The sequence below is a fragment of the Protopterus annectens genome, chromosome 6.part0 (assembly GCF_019279795.1).
Source record: "Protopterus annectens isolate FY-2018-M chromosome 6.part0, PAN1.0, whole genome shotgun sequence".
Lineage (NCBI taxonomy): Eukaryota > Metazoa > Chordata > Ceratodontiformes > Protopteridae > Protopterus > Protopterus annectens.
In genome coordinates this window covers 403,812,213-403,834,101 of record NC_056737.1, presented here as the reverse complement: position 1 = coordinate 403,834,101, position 21,889 = coordinate 403,812,213, and the positions used below count along the sequence as shown (strand labels likewise).

The 21,889-nt window shown below is 43.7% G+C and overlaps 1 protein-coding gene across 1 annotated transcript in view; it reads right to left on the bottom strand.

Moving 5' to 3' along the window:
- Positions 1–21,889, bottom strand: part of BUB1B (BUB1 mitotic checkpoint serine/threonine kinase B) — a 1,687,592-nt gene that overhangs the window by 699,928 nt on the left and 965,775 nt on the right. The gene's annotated exons all lie outside the window — the stretch shown is intronic.

The following is a 21,889-nucleotide window of genomic DNA, read 5'->3' as shown; positions in this document are numbered from 1 at the left end:
GAAAATCTTTATGAGGTATTTGCTTTCCACAAGAAATGCAATTATTTACTTTTACTGACATCGGTTTAGAGCAAGAAAAAGTTTCCCCAACGAGGTACTTAGCTTTTAGTTGAAGACTTCAGTTGTGAAACTCTAAAACGAAAATTTCAGGAGTCAGCCGACCGGCACTTGCGAACTGCTTCTGGCACCACACAGCAAGAAAGACTGATGTAATGACGTCGGCTGCATGTTTTATACCCCTGACGACCTGACGTCACGGAAGAAGAGACAACCGATGTAGGACCCAAGACTTTGTTAATCAGGCCGACTGAGGGCTACTGCAAGCAGATAACCCAAATGTAATGACTGCAACAGTGAAAAACGAAGAACATCTACTATCCTCAAGAGAATCTCTGTTCTTAATATGGTAACAAGAAAATATTTTCAATTTTCTAACATACGATTTTCTAGTAGCAGGTTTCTTCGCCTCATTTAATATCCATAACACGTCCTCATAAAATAGCTGCCTAAAGGGTATTAAAACTCTATCCTCAGGGCAGTTACTTGAAGTTGTTTCAAGATGTGGTGTATTAAACAACAACTGTCTTGTCTTAATTTGAACACAGTCTTTCAGAGTCATTGGACTGTCCTTGTTTCTGGGAGGCTCCCAGCTTCCTACTTTTTAAGATCTGCTTATTACAGAGTCTACTTTCTGCCCTTTTTTTTAAATAAAAAGATTGTGAGTTTGGGATGCAACCTTTAAACAAACTTGGTGAAGGAAGGATGAAAAATCTGCGTCACCCCATAGAATTCATTTCTCTCTATAATAGCAATTTTTTCAGTACCATAGATGATAGTCCAAATACAACGTCCCTATAAAGTGGGGAATTAAAAATTTTAGGTTCAACATCTTCAGGCAAATTTTGACAATGCACCTATGTACAGCTTTTCATCAATAGACCTAGTAGCTGCTGCACCAAAAGAAGCATCAGTTAAGTCACATTCACGCTTCAAAGAATGTCTGATGTCTTGAGAAATAGAATCATTAAGAGCATTTAGAGAACTTTTACCCTCAGAAGAAGGGAACGTGGCTGTAACATTCCTCAAAGGTTAGTACTAGGCTAACTACCCTTGCGAGCCATTGTAAGCCTAGCCAATTATCCCTTGTGAGACTCAAACCCTGCACCTTGTGTTTGTAAGGCAAACACCTTAACCATTAGGCCACCCTCCCAACCCTATATTTTCAAAAGAAAGCAAAAATATTAACATGTGAACCTGACAATTAAGAATCCTAAAAAACAAACTCTACAACAGAAGAAAGAAACTACATGAAGAGTAGCAACTCACAGGAGGTAAAGGCTCCAATTCCCAACAGCAATCCAGCAACTATAAAAAAAACAGTCCCACAGGGCAACGGAGCAAAGCAAGGCTGAAACACGCAATTGTCATCCAAAAAGGTAAAAAAGCAGTTTCTTCCAATCCAGTAGTACAGGTTAGTGCTTTCACCCAGTAGGGCTTCATCAGACCATAAAAACACAAAAACCGACATACATTTATATCACTACAAATTAGCAAAAAAGTGGTAATTCAATAATAAATTGGCTCTTAAAGAAACAAGTACACAAAAACATAAACAAAAACAAAACCAATACATCAAATACTGACAAATGCATAATATAAAATATATGTGCATATATGATAAAATATATTAGATAAAAAAATACACTCAGAACTATCAAGTCCTTAGTCCTCTAGATTTCAAAATGGGTTTAAGGGGCACTTTATCATTGAGCCCAGGGTATTGATCAGCCCTCAGTCTAACTATCAACCTAGCTTCCCTGGTCTTGGTGAAATTCCTAATGTCACCTCCACGAAGGCTGGGCTATATCACCTCTATCACCATGACCTTAAAGCCATGGGTCTCATCAGTGTCTAAAACATGTTTAGAAAGTGCATTCACTGTGGATTTGATCCTGATCTGATAAAGATGTTCATGGATCCTATCCTTAAGCTTCCTATTTGTCTTGCCCACATAATACATGCTGCAGGACACACAGTACGCCAGGTAAACCACAAGTTTCGTCATACAATTGGCAATCACTCGAAACAAAAATCTGTAGCTCGTCAATGGATGCACCAAAGAACCTCTGGTGTCAATAAAATCACAGAAACTATACAGGTTACAGGGAAACGTACCCATGGTACCACTACACGTGGACCCAAAACTGGCCCTAGAATGACACAGTAGCCTCTTTAGATTGGGCTTATTCTTATACACAAAGTGTGGAACATCCCCAACAATCTCCCTGATGTCAGGGTCCACTGTGAGGACCTCCCAATGTTTCCTAATGATGTCTTTAATGGATCCCACATCTTCAGTGTTAAATAATGGGACCCTAACCACATCTAGCCTAACTGAATCCTTAGACTCACTGGTGCTAGAGCCTATAGTATAAGAGAGATTGAAAGTGGGACTGATGGACTCACTGACCTTAGAAGGGGTGCAGCAGCTCCATATTTCTCTGATGTGGTAGGGACTGGTAAGTCTAGGGATTCAGCTAGGCTAGATGTGGAGATTGTTGGGGATGTTACAGACTTTGTGTATAAGAATAAGCCCAATCTAGAGAGGCTATTGTGTCATCCTAGGACCAGTTTTGGGTCCACGTGTAGTGGTACCATGGGTACATTTCCCTGTAACCAGTGTAGTTTCTGTGATTTTTATTGACACCAGAGGTGCTTTTGTGCATCCATTGAAGAACTACAGATGTTAAGTTGTCTATCTCGCCTTCATTCTTGCTGGATGGGTTCGGAGCCGACCTCGGCTCCGACTCGGCCACTCTAAAAGCTCGAGAGTTGGTTCCACCGGCTCGAGGCTCCCCTTATATCCCACAATGCTAGGCGAGAGTTACCTCAGATCTCGTTTGCCGCTACAGCTTCGAGGTTGGTTGCTTCTACCGGTTCCTGGTGAGTGTTAGCTTTTTATACTAAAAAGTTATTCTTTTTCCCCTTTTACCTTAATTTTCACAAATTAGTGTAGAATATAGTTTTTATCCCGACCCTATTTTTCCCGTTTTCTTTTAAAAGAACCGCTGGTTCTTCCCTTGGGCCTTGGCCTTCCTTCCTTAGGGTGTGTTTGTGCTTAATTTCTAATTTTTGACTAAAATTGTTAAATATTTTACTATTAATAATTTTTCTGACAGGGTATAACTGTGTGTTTGGTGTGTGTTAGTGTACTCCTGTCAGTTAGGATAATGTCAAAGGAAGCAAAGGTCTCTGGATTCAAGAAGTGTGATGCGTGCTGTCAGAAAATGTCTCTGACAGACGCTCACACTTCTTGTGTCTACTGTCTGGGGCCTTTGCACCTGCAGGACTCCTGTGCTGTGTGCCATGGCTTCAGCCCCAGGGTCCTGCAGGAGAGAAAGAACAAGTTAATTTTGAGAGGCTTGTTAAAACCAGAGGATTCCCTGTCAGTTTCAACAGGGAAGCCCTCTAAGGCATCGAGGTCTTCGGCTCCGGCTTCTGAGCCGAGACCTCAGGAGGTTCAACCTTTGCCTTTATCGGCTCCGGCTGGAGCCGATAAGACTCAGTCCACAGTTTCTGTGGCTTCCTCGGCTCCAGCCGGAGCCGAGGTTATCGAGGTACCCGTGTCGGCTCCGACAAGATCTTCGGAGCCGACAACCAGAAAGAGGTCTAGGTCACCTTCTCTTGGCTCCGTTCATTCGGCTCCAGGATCTCCCCTGCTGTCTGAACGGAGCCAAAGGTCTCATTCCTCTAGGTCATCGAGGCTTTCCGATCATGACCTTCAGAGGGTGGTGAGTCGACTACTTAAGTCCGAGGCACTTGCCCAGATGCTTCAGAGCCCGACTCATCAGTCGGTGCCTGTCCCGTCCATCAACTCTTTCCTCCTTCGACTCTTTTGAGTTCGGAGCCGGGTCGTCGGAACCGAGACTGTGGTCACCGGAGCCGAGACAATTGTCTTCGGCTCCGTCGTCGGCTCCGCTTTCTTCCGTGGAGGAATCTCGGCGCCGGACTTCCCTCGTCGGCTCGAGGGTGAGTGGCATCGGACCCTTGTCCGACCCCCTCTCCCTCTCGGTGCTTGGCGCTGGTGAGTTCGGCTCCGACATCGCTCGAGCCATCACTGTCGGTGCCGAGGGGTCCTTAGCTCCTCGGAGCGGGGACCTCTGGCTCTGCCTGACAGGGGTGCTTTCGAGGTCATGCGGAGTGTGTTAGAGCCTGGCTCTACTCCACAGTCGGCTCCGTCAGCCCCTCCTCTATGCTGCCTCAGGGTAAGTCGACTCACTCCTCATCCCGGACCGCAGAGAGCCAGCTCCTCAGGAGTCCCCTTTGGGGATTTCATCCTCTTCGAGGCCTCTCCTGATTTGGCAGAAGAGCCCCTCGGAAGAGGAAGTGCAAGAGGAAGCACATTGACTCACCTGAGTCTATCACGCCGGACACAGATCTGGATGATTCTGAGGGTTCCCCGTTCCCCTTCTGAAGATGTCTCATTTGCAGACATTCTGGAGATCCTTAAACAGAGGGAAATTGGCCAGCCCTCAACCCTTCAGAGGACGAATCTGTGTATCTTGAGGCGTTTGGCTCTCGTCCTTCCACCTCCTGGGTGTCCCCCTTGACCCCCTCATGCAGGTGGTTGCAAAAAAGGCATGGACGGCTCCTGATTCAGTGGACCCCACTCCCAGGAGACCCTCCAAATTCATCACAGCTCCATCAGACAAGCAATTTTTATCAAAAGGAGTTTCTGTGGATGCTATGGTGGTAGCTGCCGCCACAAAGAAGGAACTGGCTGATCCTTCAGTGCCTGTCCATCCACCTAACAAGGAATCTAGGTCCATGGATAGGTACGGAAAGCGGATGTTCTCCTCAGCGACTTTTACCATGCGTTCGCTGAATTATCTGTGCCATTTCACTCGTCTTCAAAGGGACTTGGTCAAGGAAGCGAGTGAGATGTTGAAGGATCCTACAGCTGCGGGGTTCCAAGAAAAAATGAACACGCAGCTAGCTATCCTCAATTCCATTTCCAACTCCTCCATGCGCCTCCTCTCTTATGCGGCCGATGGAGCGAGCAGAGCCGCAGGAACAGGGGTGGCCTTACGTAGGCATGCCTGGATGCGGCTATGCAACTTTGCGGAACCTTTCAAGACGTCTTTCACGAACTCCCCTTTTGATGGATCATCTCTTTTTGGTCCTCAAGTGAAAGAAACCCTGACTAGGTGCGAGACTGATGGCAAGACCCTTTCTGCCGTCGGAGTCCGTTTTTCTACTCCTTCTAGGCCTTACCCCAAAGGCCAGAAGGGTGGAAAGATGTGGTTCCGTAAACAATCTCAAGGGACTTCGCCTGACGACAGAGTCGCTTTTCCTACCAGAGGCAGAGGTGGGAATAACAATGGTAGACGTCCGCCTAGGGGCAGGGGGGGTCCGCAGAACCAGGGCAATCGGGAAGCCTTTCCTGACAAGCCCTTTCAGCATCCCTGAGGTGTTGCCCGACTGCCCATCTTCGGAGGCAGTCGGGGGAAGATTGTCACTGTACCCAGAAGCCTGGCTATCCTTGACACAAGACAAATGGGTACAGTCCATCATTTCGAAGGTTATTCCATCCCCTTTCTTCGCTTTTCCAAATCAGTCAAAAATCCCTTCCAGATGTTCCACCGCTCAAAGGGATATAGCAGCTTTGGAAATTTCAAAACTGCTTTCAAAAGAGCTATTCAGCCAGTGCCAGCAGACCAACAAGGATCCGGAATCTACTCAAGGTTCTTTTAGTTCCAAAGAAAACAGGGGACTGGAGACCAATTTTGGATCTCAGTATCTTGAACAGATCGGTCAAGAAAACAAGATTTCGGATGGTCACGCTGCAATCCATTCTTCCCCTATTGGGAAAAGGAAACTGGATGTGCTCTATGGACCTTCAGGACGTGCACTATCACATAAAATGAACAGGCGCTCCAGAAGATTCCTCCGCTTCAGGCTGGGAACCAGTCATTTTCAATTCAGGGCCCTGCCCTTTGGTCTCACCACTGCCCCGGTGTTTACCAAATGCATGGCAGTGGTAGCTTCTCACCTGAGACGACAAGGATTCCAGGTGTTTCCATATTTGGACGACTGGCTCCTCACAGCTCCCACCAAGCATCTCCTTCTGATGGCCAGAGATTACACTTTTCGCCTGTCAAAACTGGGTATCTCAATAAATTGCGAAAAGTCTGTTTTGTCGCCTTGTCGTACTATTACCTACATAGGCAAATTTAGATACTGTAAACATGTCTGCAACACTAACGAACCAAAGGATATCAGACATTCAAAAATTGGTGTCACTTCTTCTCAACAACAACAGAGCCAAAGCCAGGTTAGTTCTAAAGGTGTTGGGAATCATGGCAGCGCCATACCTCTCCTCCCATTGGCCAGATACCACATGCGGATCCTTCAGTGGATGCTCTTTTCTCAATGGTCATACCAGGAACTTCCAATGTCTCACACCATTATGATCACGCAAGCGTGCAAAATGCATGTCATGTGGTGGATGTCTTCCCCAGCTCCTGTTGGGGAGACCATTTGTTCCACCTCCTCCGGTTGCTACTCTGACAACGGATGCCTCCCTGATCGGGTGGGGGCATTATCAGGGCAGGACAGTCCAGGGCACATGGCAACCAAACGAATGCCACTTGCACATAAATGTTCTGGAGATGAGAGCAGTGCTTTTAGCGTTGCAAGCCCTTCAAGACTCTCTTCCCTTGGGAACGATTGCAATCCAGACAGACAATATGTCTGTAGTGTGGTACATCAACAAACAAGGCGGAACCAGATCATACCCCTGTGTCGAGAAGCACTCAGACTGTGGCAATGGGCGATTTCTTCTCAGCGTTTTCTGATAGCAACGCACATCCCGGAAGTCCAATCACATTGCGGACAAGTTGAGCAGAGCTATTCTCATGCCTCACGAGTGGTCTCTGAAAGACTCTGTAGTGAGAGATATTTCTCAAGTGGGGTCAGCCTTGCTGCGATCTTTTGCTACTCCCCAAAACAGCAAGTGCAGAGAATACTTCACTCTATTCCCTTTACCAGGCCAACCCAGCAGGGACGCTAGTCCAAGTTTGGCCCGGGACTTCTGTATGCATTTCCTCCTTTCCCACTGATCTCTCAAGTAATACAGAAAGCTATCGCTCAGAAGGCCTCATTGATCCTCATTGCTCCTTACTGGCCTCGACAAGTGTGGTTCCCCTTTCTACATCGATTTCTTTTGAGCGACCGTGGAATCTGGACCTAGTTCCAGATCTTTTGATCCATCAGTCGGGTCAGTTTCATCGCTCCCTCCCCTCTCTGAACCTCACTGCTTGGTTCCTCCACTTCCAACCGTAGCCAGGCTTCCTCAATTATCTCACTCTGTTAGAGATATTTTGATAGCTTCCCATAAATCTTCCACTCTAAAGATTTATTTGAGTAAGTGGAAACGCTTCTCATATTGGGCACAAGGAAAGGACATAGATCCTTTCACCACTTCCATCCAACTAGTCCTTGATTTTCTTGCTGAACTCTTCCATGCAGGTTCATCTCCATCTACTCTTAAGGTTCAATTGGCAGCTATTTCTAATTTCCATGTGGGTATTTCTGAATCTGCCCTAATGTCCCACAAACTCTGCAAAGCCTTTTTGAAAGGAGTTTTCTTCTCAGACCTCCTGTAAGAAATCCTCCTTCTCCTTGGGACCTAAATTTAGTTCTTGCTTCTTTGATTCTTTCCCTTCGAACCTGCAGCTTCATGTTCCTTAAAGTTATTATCATGGAAAACTCTCTTTCTGGTGGCTATCACATCAGCTAGAAGAATTTCAGAACTTCAAGCACTCAGTTGTCGCTCCTTACCTTGTGTTCCATAAGGACAGAGTTTCCTTACGAACTAACCCGTCCTTTTGCCTAAGGTGGTTTCAACATCAAATCTAAACCAATGCATTGACCTTCCTGTCTTTTCCGGAGTATTCAAATAGGTCTGAACAAAAATTACACTGCCTGGATGTTCATCGTCAATTAAGGTACTACTTGGACAGGACGAAACAATTCAGAAAATCTGATCAGCTGTTTGTCTCCTATGCGGAAAGCAGAAAGGGACTTCCAGTTTCAAAGGTATCTTTATCCAGATGGCTAACATCTCTGATTACCCTTGTTTATGAGATTAGACACCAAAACTGCCTAATAAACCTAAAGCCCATTCCACCAGAGCTTTGGCTACTTCTCTAGCCTTCCAAGACAGACTGCCTATTGACACCATTTGTGCAGCGGCTACTTGGGCTACTCCTCACACTTTTATTTCCCATTATAAGCTGGATTTAGCTTCTAGGCATAGAGCTAATTTTGGTTCCACTGTTCTCAGGAGTCTGTTCCGTTAGGCCACCCGGGACAAAGTGCTAGGGACGGTCCCATCCAGCAAGAATGAAGGCGAGATAGACAACTTAACATATAGAAGTTATGTTCTTACCATAACGTTCCATGTTAGTTGTCTTCTTCTTCTTCTTCTAAGGCCCCACCCTCCTTCCCCCTGGCCTGGACAGACCTAGAGGAGTTGTGATCGTGACCTCTCTTTCTACCACCTCTTTCTTAGTCATATGCTATTATGCATATTTTCTTGTTTCAGGATATAGGTCACCCCTTTTCTTCCTGCTGTTAGAGGTGGATTCTGTTTCACAGTTTTACTGTTTTGATATAAGCTGGGTTAGCTTACAAACGAGATCTGAGGTAACTCTCGCCTAGCATTGTGGGATATAAGGGGAGCCTCGAGCCGGTGGAACCAACTCTCGAGCTTTTAGAGTGGCCGAGTCAGAGCCGAGGTCGGCTCCGAACCCATCCAGCAAGAAGAAGGCGAGAAGAAGACAACTAACATGGAACGTTATGGTAAGAACATAACTTCTATATTTCTGTTTCGAGTGACTGCCAATTGCATGATGGAAAATGTGGTTTACTTGGCGTACTGTGTGTCCTGCAGCATGTATTATGTGGGCAAGACAGACAGGAAGCTTAGAGATAGGAACATTTTTATCAGATCAGGATCAAGTCCACAGTGAATGCACTTTCTAAGCATGATTTAGACACTGATGAGACCCAAGGTTTTAAGTTCATGGTGATAGAGGTGATATATCCCAACCTTCCTGGAGGTGTCATCAGGAATTTCACCGAGACCCGGGAAACTAGGTGGATAGTTAGACTGAGGGCTGATAAATACCCTGGGCTCAATGATAAAGTGCCCCTTAAACCCATTTTGAAATCTAGAGGACTAAGGAACTTGATAGTTCTGAGTGTATTTTTTTACCTAATATATTTTATCATATATGCACATATATTTTATATTATGCATTTGTCAGTATTTGATGTATTGGTTTTGTTTTTATGTTTTTGTGTACTTGTTTCTTTAAGAGCTAATTTATTATTGGATTCCCACTTTTTTATTAATTTGTAGTGATATAAATGTATGTTGTTTTTTGTGGTTTTATGGTCTGAGTGAAAGCACTTGCCTGTACTACTGGATTGGAAGAAATTGCTTTTTTTACCTTTTTGGATGACAATTGCGTGTTTCAGCCTTGCTTTGCTCAGTTACCCTGTGGGACTGTTTTTTTATACTAGAAGAAAGAAACTGTTGCAAAAAACAGTAAAATCCCATGATTGGAGGAACTCCCTTGGTCAGCCTCAGGAAGAAGTTGAAATCCCTCATAAAATCCTCCAAAGCTAGTTACGAAAACAAAATCACCACTGATTCTAATGACAACCACAAAGCATTCTATAGCTATGTCAAGAATCTCAATGGCAACACTCAGATCTGCTCTACAGCTCAATGGCACTAAATACACAGAACCAACTGATATTGCCAACATCTTGGCAGATAGGTTCAGTGCTAACTTTACCCCCCCTCTCACCCCCTAAAGGGCCCATCTCTATACAGGAAGAATGCAAAGTTCCTGTAATCACGGCTGTACAGGTAAAAAACACACTCTCCAAAGCCAAGAATACAGCATCCATGGGACCTGACAACATCCCAGTCTGCGTTCTACACAAACTACAGAACGAACTGGCACCCCACCTAAGTACCATGTTCAATCATAGCCTCACCTCAGGCTTTGTGCCCACTGAATGGCACACAGTGACGGTTATCCCACTCCACAAAGGGGGAGCCACCATGGACCCTGGGAACTACCGTCCCATTAGCCTGATGAGCCTGGTCTGCAAGGCCATGGAATGTATCATCATGGAACTTATAAACAAAGACATTAGTAATCACCAAACTGGACCCCACCCAGTTCGGGTTTGTAAAAGGCAGACCATGTCTCCTAAACCTGATAGACTTCTTTGAAGCAGTCAGCAAAGCCATAGAAGAGGGAGTGAGGTTGTTTACACAGCCTATCTAGATCTTGCCAAGGCTTTCAATACCATCCTCCACTCTGGAATTATAGATAAACTCACTAAACTAGGTATAAATCCCCATGTCACAAGATGGGTTGCCAACTGGCTCACTGACAGAATCCACACTGTGAAAGTAGCAGACTCCAAATCCGACTTCAGACCAGTGACAAGTGGAGTACCACAGGGTTGGTCCTGGGACCTCTCCTGTTTGGTATCTACTTCTCTGAAGTACAGGCTAACACAGGTGGTCTTTGGCTAATGAAGTTTGCAGATGACTGCAAACTAGGAGCCATAATCAAAACTCCTAACAATGTGAACATCCTACAAAAGGGCCTCACTGAGACAGATGCCTGGTGTCAAAGCCATGGCCTCAATGCCAAAAAGTGCATTGTCATCCCCTTTGGTAAAAACTCTGTACCCATGAACTACCACATAGGCGGTAGTCTACTTAACACCGAAAGTATGATAAGAGACCTTGGAACACAGTTGGACAGTAGTGTCTCCTTTGATAATCACATCACCAGAGTAGTCAGGAAATCCTTCTAAAGGGCATACCTCATCACAAAAGGTTTCTCATCCAGGAAAAAAAAGAGGTCGTTGTTCCCCTTTACTCGTCACTCATTAGACCCATTATAGAGTACAACTCCCCTTTTGGTATGTACCTCACAAGACATCTACAACAACTAGAAAGGCCGCAGAAATACCTCACAAAGAAGATTACTGGCCTCAAACACATGCCCTAAGCAGACAGTCTCAAAAAATTCCAGCTTTACTCCGTTGCATATCGCCTACTCAGAGGCAATCGCTGCCTAACATACAAACCTATGTCAAACCCAGAGCTGTTGGACATGTTCCACTTAAAGAAGTCCCAATCCCTCCAAGCTACACTCTCTAAGGACCTAAACCTTGTCACCACAATAAACAGAACATGCTGGAGGGATAGATTCCTGTCCCAGAGACTTCCCATACTCTGGAACAGACTACCTATCTATATCAAACAAAGCTCATTAGCACTCCAAGAAAAATCTTGATGATTGGATGGGAAATAGGAAATTCACCCCAGGGATCATTTCTGTGGCTCTGCTTGACAGGGATACAGGAAAATAATTTTCTTGGGTGGCGAAAGCCAGGGTACCTTTTTGGCTAGGCTTATATAGGGCCCTAGGGCCAATAGCCTCATACCTACCTATGAACCTATAAAAATAAGAGTGGTAAAAGAAAACACCTTTCCCAAACCTATCAAAAACATTCCCATCTTTGTCAGAAAGGGGCAGATTAGCATTTACCAAATGCTTATCTGCAGGATTAGACAATAAAATCACTGCAGGAACATACCTGGGATTAGAAAAACATTTAAAAGACTAAGTAACTTCAGACAATCTTTCTGTTTTTTTTAAGGGCCATTAGGTATGTTTCAGGCTGTAAAACTATCCCCCAAGGCTAGAAGAGGAGTAATAGTAGTAGACTGAGGAAATTCCAGTTGTAGTACAAGTCAAATTTTTTTCAAAGAAACTGGAATATCATTTTGTTCCCATAGCAAAGAAAATTGGTTCAGCCTAAATATGGTTTCATATTCTTCCAAAGAAAGAATCAGAAGAAATACTCTCCTCAGGGAACGAGTTGCCAGAAAAATAAATATTTTTTTCTCCCTCAGAATCTATTCCCTGTTCATCCCTCTGGGAATTATCAGAAACTGAAGAATGTTTTTTTTTTCTTACTGGTTAAACATCTGAACTAAGCCCCGAGCTAAGTACAATAAGTCTTCCCTGTCTAAAGTAAGAGAGACAGGAAAAGATAAGTGTTTTAACTTTCTGCTTCTTTTTAACAGGTGCATCCATAAAATCAAACCAACTCATGTCAGGGACATCACTTATGGAACAGGTATCTGCCAAGCAGAATTATTCCCCTCTCCTTCCTTCAAGATTGATGACAGTGGTTCTCCCATGCCTGCCAAGGACACTCCAACAACAAGTGCTTGGGTCCTAAAGGCTGCTCAGGCAGAACACTCAGAATCCAAATGAGATTCACCAAAAGCAGCAGACACTGTGGTCACTGACGTCTTGAGGTGCGAGCTTGTGGCTAGTAGCTATACATTTTTAAGCCATTTGCCTTTTTCCTTCTCCATCCTAGAAGACAAAACCAACACAGCAAAGACACCAACACTGTGAAATGTACTATTAGAAACACCTAAGGTGGCCACAGTGGGGTAGCGGTTAGTGTTGTCGCCTCACAGCAAGAGGTTCACAGTTCGATTCTTGGCTGGGGTGCCTTCTGAGCAGTGTCTGCATGTCCTCCCTGTGGTCACGTGGGTTTCCTTTGGGTGCTCTGGTCTCCTCCCACATTCCAAAGACATGCAGTAGGTGGATTGGAGACACTAAATGTAGGTGAGTGTGTGTCCTTGAGTAAGTGATGCGAATGAACTACCATGGCAGGGCTAGCCACGCGGTGGTGTACACCTTGGCTCAAAATGATTGTCACTGCAGAAGTGACACCCCGGACCCCAAGTACAAAATGCAGTTGAGGATGGATCTCTTTTCCTAGCTACCTAAAAAACTTAAGTTATTAGCAAAATCAAGTACCTATAACAAAGAGAAAAGAAGACGGGGTGGGAATACCATCACAAAGACAGACCCAAACAGCTAATCCACTATGTTATCTACCTATAAAAGCCACACAGAAACAACACTAACAAGCTTTTCCTAAAACTACCCAAACTAGATCTAAGAGAAGGGTAGAGGGCACAAGCAGGCACACTCAAAAAGATACAAAGAGCAGAGTTCAAGGATCATGATGCACTTCTCCAGAGGTGGCAAATGAGATACGAACTGGATAGGAGAAAAGTGTTTTATGGGTAAAGATGGTGGAGCTCATGGGTTGAAGGCTCAAAAAAGGTTGTCTTTGGATCCGATCTAGTTCTGATAACACACAGGTTGAAGCCAGAAGGAAAAGACATCAGATCAAAAAGACACCTGTCAGTAAAATACCCAAGAAATGGTGCTGAATAAATGTGCAGGGATACTATAAAGAGTGAGCATGCCACTATTAGTCTGGGTCTTGCTACGATGTTAGAAAATCACATGTAATTAATATTTCCTCAGCTTCAGCAATGAAAACAAGTCAAATGAATGTTCTGTCAAGTTCTACATAGCTTGCATATAAACAGAATATGGATTTAAGTCCTTAACCCACGAGTGAGGAGGGCTCATCATGCTTTCCAAGCTTCTGGAGGCAAGTCTGTATAGACTGAAATTACAGCTTTTATTACTGTTACAAACACAATGATGATAAAAAAATCAGAATAAGTCTCAGTAATTAAAAAGACGCTATATATTTTTTTCTACAAAATATTTTCCTCTTTAGCATACAGCCCCTCGAAATGTGCTTGCTGTTCAAAATTCAAGCACCAGCAATTACAAAGAACCAGCTACTGTAAATGACATGATGGAAGTTTTTTTTTTTTTTTTTTTTGCCACATAAAATGCAGACGTATTTAAATACCTCTGAAATAATGAGGAAGAGGGAATCCGTCTAATATCTAGTTTGACATCTTGGATCACAGGTGGGGGGATGAACACTGCAATCCCAAAATGTGTAGCAATGTACCCTTTGGTGAAGAGAACACTTTTGCTCCTACCATCTAAATGGCACCCCCCCACCCCCCAATAGAGACAGTTATGAGAGTACTGTGTACATCTATGGACTGTATGCTTTCCATTGGCCACCATGTAGCTATGGTTGCTTGAAAATACTTATTTTTAGCCCAGTGGAGTATTAAAGGACTCTCTTCCAGATCCTAGGATGTTATCATACCTCTCTACTTCCCCCTTATTGGTTCTACAATTGAATACAGTGCTCCCTTTGACACATGATCCAACATGAAAGACTCGATGCTTCTTCACAAAGAGGATCAGTGGCTTCAATTCCATTACTTACGTAGAATACCTCAAAGATCACGCTCTCGCTCTCACCTTCTCAACCCGAGAGAGACTCCATAGCGTTGACCTCTCCTTGTCCCATAAGGTTTTACACTATTCTTTATAACAACAAAACCAGCAACACTATGAAACTCCATACTAAAGACCTCAACTTACACTAACAAAACCAAACTTGCTGATGTTAGAAATACCTTGAACTCTTCTCTTCTAGAACAGTCTTCCCCTTCATATTAAGCAAAATATTTTCATCATTCGCTTCAACTGCAATCTGTATAAGTGGATGGGTAATTGTAAATACACTCAAGGTCTTGCCCCACAAACTCTCATGGAAAGGGGTAGTAAGCAGTGGGAATGGTTATTAGGCTACTAATTATCTTCCCCTTCAATTACAGAGTAAAAATTTATGAACTGTTGGTGAAATGCTTAGTATAATAATTTTAAATGGAAATGAAAATTGCATAGCCCCTTTGAATTATTTGCACAGGTTCTACTTTGAACTTGCTAGTATTTTTTTATTTATCACATATACAAAGTATCACATATAATTCCCCTCCACAAAGGCGGACCCCTCCACAGAACTAACCAATTACCGCCCCACAGCTATTCTCTCTCCACTCTCCAAAATACTAGAGAGATGCATACACTCTCAGGTCTCAGACTACCTCCTTACTAACAACCTCCTTTCCAGTACTCAGCATGGTTTCCGACCAAACCATAGCACCACCACTGCCTTACTCTCCTTTACTAACACTATCCTTCAGCATAAAAACAATGGCCATCTCTCCTCTGCTACTTTCCTAGACCTATCTAAAGCATTTGACATGGTCCCACACAAACCTATCTCTGTCCTCAATAACCTATCCTTCTCACAATCAGCCACTAACTGGTTTCAGTTACCTGTCTGACCGCCAACAATCCGTTGTATGGCAGAATGACATATCTCCCCAACTACCCATCTCCATAGGGGTTCCCCAAGGATCCATCCTTGGACCCCTACTCTTCTCTGTTTACACCAATAATCTAGCCTCTGCCACCAAACATGGCACACTCGTCCAATACGCAGATGACTCAACCATCATCTGCTCAGCCCAGTCCCTACCCAAACTGCCAAAAGTCACACAGGAAGCCTTTTCCTCTGTTGAAACTTGGTTATCCGATGCCCAATTAATACTCGACCCAAACAAACTAAACTACTTATCTTCCAACCCACCAAACATACTCAAAACAACTCTCACTTTAACATCACAGCAAAAGACAACACCACTATATACCCAACTGAACACACCAAATTGCTAGGAGTGGAAATAGACAAACTAAAATTTGACATTCACATATCCATGACCATAAAAAAGTCCACAAAAAACTAGGAGCGTTATACAGAAATAAGCAACTTCTCACCAAAGCAGCAAAGATTTCAATAGCAAATTCCCACCTTATCTCCACCCTACTTTATGCCTCTCCAACATACACCAACCTAAGGCAATGCGATCTAAACAAGCTAGAGACCTGCTACACCAAAATCGCCAAATCCGCCACAGGGGCATCCTACCGTAGTCACCACTGTCTCTCACTTGCTGAACTGGGCTGGCTTGAACTCCCTCACCTCCTTCAGTGGTATCAACTCTCACTCGCCCACAAACTAGTAAACCATCCTCTAAATGTCCCATCCCTCCAGCATCTACTCCAACCCTATCGCACCACCAGACCACTAAGATCCAGCAACAAAAATCATTTGCAGATCACTAAAGTCAATAACTCTGCTGGTGAAGCACTATTCTCTTACACCATAGTCAAATTATGGAACTCCATTCCACCCACAATTATCTCCATACCATCATGCACCTACTTCAAAACTTTACTAAAAGCGCACCTAAAAACATGCTGGCTATGCCCTTGCAACTCTCACTCTAATATCACCCACCCCATCCAACCACTACCTTTCTTTCCACTCCACTAACTAACTTGATTATAGCAAACTCAGATGCTCATAAGCCTAGTACTTATTATACAGCAGGAACTTCTTAGTGTAACATTTGTTAACGTCTGTTATGTACTTCACAGATAAAGATTCTAGTTGTCTACTGATGTACTATGTTCTTCATCTGTAAATATGTTGTAAGCAATTGCTATGTTAAATTGTTAATCACTATGTAATCCAATGTAACTACTGTTTATTTTAACTGTGGAGCTTTTCTCCCCAGGCCTCTGCTGAAAATGGACCTACGTCCAGTCGGACACTCCCGGTCAACAAAAGTAAATAAATAAATAAATACATTTTTGTTAAAATGTTTTCTCTGGCTCCGAATCCCTGTGGGTTGGAGTTGATAGCATCTTGGCCAGCACCGGTGTCCGTAGAAGTCTTCTCACCACAAGATCCACTTCATTGCCGGAGAGGCTTTTGGAGGACCAAGAGGAAAGGGTAAGAGACCTCACTGTTTGCAATAAGGGAGATCTAAGAGTCGGGGAGACCGACTGCAACACAGGGGACTGGCTCCAAACTGCAAACTCCGTCAGCCCTGAAATCACAATAGGAGCCAAGGAGGAAGGTTTTTCGGACTCGAAAGCCTTCGGGTCAAAGGATAACTCTTTTGTAACTTTTTTTGTCGTGTCAGATGGCTCTTTTGCAACTTTTTTTGACGGTCCCGAAAGAGGAACAGAGGTGGATGTTCTTTGCCAGACTTCTCAGACCTGGAAGACGGGAACTTTGGAGTCTTGGACGTAATCCAAGTCTCTTCTATAGCCTCTGTAAAAGGAGTCTTCAGTAATCCTTTCTTAAAATGAGCTTATTTCTTCTTTCCATCAAAACCCTGTAGCTGAAGGCATGACAAAAGGCACAAGACTCCTGAAGGTGGAAAGCACCTAAACAATAAAAGCAACTAGTGTGTCCATCTGTTAAAGACATTTTCTGGCTGCACATCATATTTTTTAAAACCAGAAGGTTTTGATTCTTTTGAATCTTCCAACATACTGCAAGATTGGTACTACCAATAGCACCAACAAAGCAGGAAAAAACAACTAGAGGAAACAGTATAAAAAAATATATATATATATATATATATATATATATATATATATATATATATATACACAAGGCAGTTCTCTAACTTAAAGGAACTTGCCTCTAGAAAGGGAAAAGAAAACAAACAAGGGAAGTAAAAGGCTCTCTAAGTTAAATGGACCAAAGGAAGCCCTCTAACTTAAATGAGCTACCTCGGTGAACAAGTCAAAATGTAAACGAGTTAAGTCAGAAAAGGTTTTTGTATCTTTTTTCCAAGCTCTCTAACTTAAATGAACTTTTACAGTTAGGAGGAGGATAGTTGGGATAAAAAGAAAGAAAGGCCTAGAAGTAGATACGATGGCCACAGTAAAACAGGCAACAACAAGGCGAACTATAGCAAAAAACTAACCAGAGTAAAGCCAACAACTGTGTAACAGATTCTAACACCTATAAGGTAATAAATATCAAGTATTAATGACAATTAGAAAAATTTTAAATTTCACTTAGCCAGAGGCTGATTGTAAGCACTTGATCTTGTTTAGCGGCAAACAAGATCTGGGTAATCTTCCCTCAGCATGATGGGATGGGGTTACAGTCACAAGCCGGTGAAAGTCCCTCGAAGCTTTTATATAGGCCGAGTCGGAACCAATGATCGGTTCTGAACCCAACCAGTGAAGAATGAAGGTGAGATAGTGCAACATAACATCAGATATTTTCAGAGGTACTGTTAATAATCCAGACATGGGAATTTTAGACCTGACAAACTTCAAATTGATATGCTGTTATACCTGATGTGCATCTCAAAGTAGAGTAATTTAAAAAGTAATTCCGTTTGCATTATTTTTTAAGTTGCTCATTCTGAGACTTAATGGTTATTACTTATGGTGGTCAGCTCTGCACAAGTTTGAAACTGCTGTTTCTAATAAAGTACTGCAGTGTTCAATAAGGAATTGTTTCATGTTATGTATTTTACACAAAGGTTTCAAATTCCCTGTGTTACTGAAAGGCAATGGAGACAGGACCCCCACAGTTTTTTTTTTCATCTGCAATATATTGGAGCTTCAGAGTGCGCAAAAGATAAACTGACATTAAATTAACACCTTCTCATTCAAAATTTTCGGTAACTGGAATCATTATGCCTGCTCTGCTGACAGCTAATGATGGTGATTTAGTTTAAGCAAATGCACACAATGACTTATTTATCCATTACACAGTCTAGCACGATAGCAGCTAGGGTTTCTGATACCAAATGAAATGATATTCTTCAGATTTAACATCATCCTGCAATTTGCTTGCCTCTAATAATCTGCATTTTGTAATGGAATTCACAGAATCACTAGTAAAGTTAGATGCTGAAGATAAAATGTTAGACAAGCCTAGATGCTTAGCTGCTTGATGGTCACAGTGAGCATTAGTTAACTAAATCTGAAGTTTTTTAGCTAAGAATCTTGTTTTTGCTAGCTTAATTTTTTGGGACATTACTAAAAAATACTCCAGCCTTAAACTTCACGCTGTTCATTTTTGTGTGAACTGCAAACGAAAGGGAAGAATATGCAAGAGAGCTAAAACATTGCTTAGAAATTTGCAGATGAATTATAGGTTCATAGGTTGATACTAGGCTATCTGCCCTAGGGCATTTATAAGCCTAGCCAGAGTGTGTTTGGCTTTCGCCACCCTTTTAGATTAGTTGACTGTGCCTCTGTATAGTAGGTCACAGAAGATAGCCCTTTTGAGGTTAGTTTACTGTGCCTCTGTCTAGTAGGGACACAGAAAAGATCACAGGGGTAAACCTACGATCTCCCATCCACTCAAGATTTCTCTTGAAGAGGGTCATTGAGGGACTCTGCCTAACATGGATTGGGATTTTGTTCCAGAGTGAGGGGAGCCTCTGGGATATGAATCTGTCCCTACAGCATGTCCTACTTATTTCTGTGCTGAGGTTTAAGTCCCTGGAGCGTGTAGCTCTAAGGGATTTGGATTTCCTGAGGTGGAGCATGTCCATTAATTATGGGTTGGACATGGCTTTATATGTCAGGCACAGATCGCCTCTGAGTAGGCGGTAAGCAACTGAGTAGAGCTGGAGTTTCTTTAGCCTAATTACGTAGGGCATCTGTTTGAGTCCCTTGATCCTCTTGGTAAGGTACTTTTGGGGTCTTTCCAGTTGCTGCAGGTGTCGGGTAAGGTACATCCCAAATGGGGCACTGTATTCAATTATGGGCCTGATGAGTAGAGGGGTACAATGACCTCTCTTGATCTAGATGTGAACCCTTTCGTGATAAGATGGGCTATATAGAAGGTCTTTCTAACCACTTTGGCAACGTGATTGTCAAAGGAGAGTTTGCTATCTACCTGGGTCCCCAAATCCCTAATTACTTCTTCTGTACTTAATGGATTATCACCTATGTGGTAATTTGTGGGCACTTTGTTTTTCCCAAAGGGGATGACTATGCACTTTTTGGCATTTAGATTTAGGCCATGGCTCTGGCACCAGTTATCCGTCTCTGTGAGACCCTTTTGGAGGATGCTTGTGTCAGTCGGCGAGTCGATTATGACACCCAGTTTGCAGTCATCTGCGAACTTGGTCAGTCATAGTCCTCCCATGTTAGCCTGTACCTCAGAGAAATATATACTGAACAAGAGAGGTCCCAGGACTGAGCCTTGTGGGACGCCACTTGTAACTGGTTTAGAGTCTGACATGGCAGCTGCAATTCTGACCATGTGGGTTCTATCCCTGACCCAGTTTGCAACCCATCTTGTGACATAGGGGTTGATATTTAAACTGGTGAGCTTATTTATGATGCCCGAGTGGGGTATTGTGTCAAAGGCTTTTGCGAGGTCCAGGTAGGCTGTGTGGACTACCTTCCCTTCATCTATGGCCTTGGTGACTGTTTCAAAGAAGTCGACCAGGTTCAAGAGGCAAGATCTGCCCTTAACAAAGCTGAATTGGGTAGGATCCACTGTTTGGAGGTTCCCAATGTCTTTGTTTATGAGTTTCATGATGATACGCTCCATAGCTTTGCAGACCAGGCTAGTCAGGCTTATAGGGCGATAGTTTCCGGGGTCCGTTGTGGCACCACCTTTGTGGAGTGGGACCACTGTTGCTGTACGCCATTCCTTGGGTACATATCCTGTAGTAAGGCTGAAACTGAACAGTGACTTTATGTGAGGGTTCAGTTCTTCTTGGAGTTCGTGTAAGACGCAGCCCGGGACACCGTCCAGTCCCATTGATGCTGCGTTTTTTGCTTTGGAGAGGGCAGCTCTCACCTGTGCATTTGTGATGTCAGGGAGGCTACACTCTGTTGGGATAGACATTTGCTCTTTTGGAGGGGGGGGGTTTGCACTGAACCTGTCTGCCAGGATGTTGGCAATGTCTGTGGGTTCAGTGTATTTTTTGTCATTTTGAACTAACTCAGAGCATATCTGGGACTTGCCACCCAGGTTCCTGACATAACTAAAGAAGGTCTTGTGATTATCTTTAGCATCTTGTGCAATTTTTCTTTCGAAGCTGGCCTTAGATGATTTTATGAGGGATCGTAGTTTCTTGCTAGTACTGATCAGAGATGTCTTCCCTTTTTGGGATTTTGCTTTATCATGTAGTAGCTTCCTCCTTCTGTTGTATAGCTTATTTATGGCTAGGGTCCACCAGACAGGTCTCCTGCCTTTGGAGGAATGAGTCTTGGTTTTATCTGGGATAGCACGATCCATGCATTCCTGTAGGTGTCCATAGAAAGCGTTTGTAAAGGATTCTGCGGTTTGGGACATATTTTCCACTGGCCCGGGGGCTTTGAAGGATTCCACCTCGGTTTTGAGAAGTGTGAAGTTTGCTTTTGAGAAGTTCTTCACCGTGGTTTCCCTGGCTCGGGGTGGGGACGGGATATGGATGTCCAGTGAGATTAATTTATGGTCAGATCTTACCAATGAGGGGTATACCTCTGGTATGGAACACAGAGTCCCCATGTTGGTGATGATCAGGTCCAATATGTTTTCCCCTCTTGTGGGAGTGGTGACCAGTTGTTCCATAGCATTTGAGTTTATAAATTCTAGGAACTGTTGGGCGAGGATGTTGGGGCTTGAGTAGTGCTCCCAGTCTATGTTTGGGTAGTTGAAGTCACCCAATATAATGGTGTTTGCAGAGACCTTCATATTCTCCAGTGTTCTCAGGAAAGCCGAGTGGGGTTCCTGAGTTTGGGAGGGTGGTCTGTAGCAGGCTACAAACTGAAAGGCAGTTTTGCCCACTGTTAGTTGCACATGGATGGTCTCCGATGCTTCATGCAGTGCCACTAACCTGGAGGTGTGGGTATCTGATGAATATGGATACCCCCCTCCTTTTGTGGATCGGTCCGAGTTTTGGGGCCGAAATGCATGGTATGAGGTATAACCTGGTAGTGCTGGGGTGCTCTCGGGAGCCTTGAACCAGGTTTCTGTTACTGCACAGATATCAATATTCTCCATACTGAGGAGAGCCTCGACTGCGTGCAACTGAAAGCAATGCAGCAGCAAATGTTCAACATAACGTGTAGTAGCACAGGTTATTAACTCAAACTCCTTCCAAGCAGTCTAAATGGATAGTTGCAATCTCAGTCACCACTGG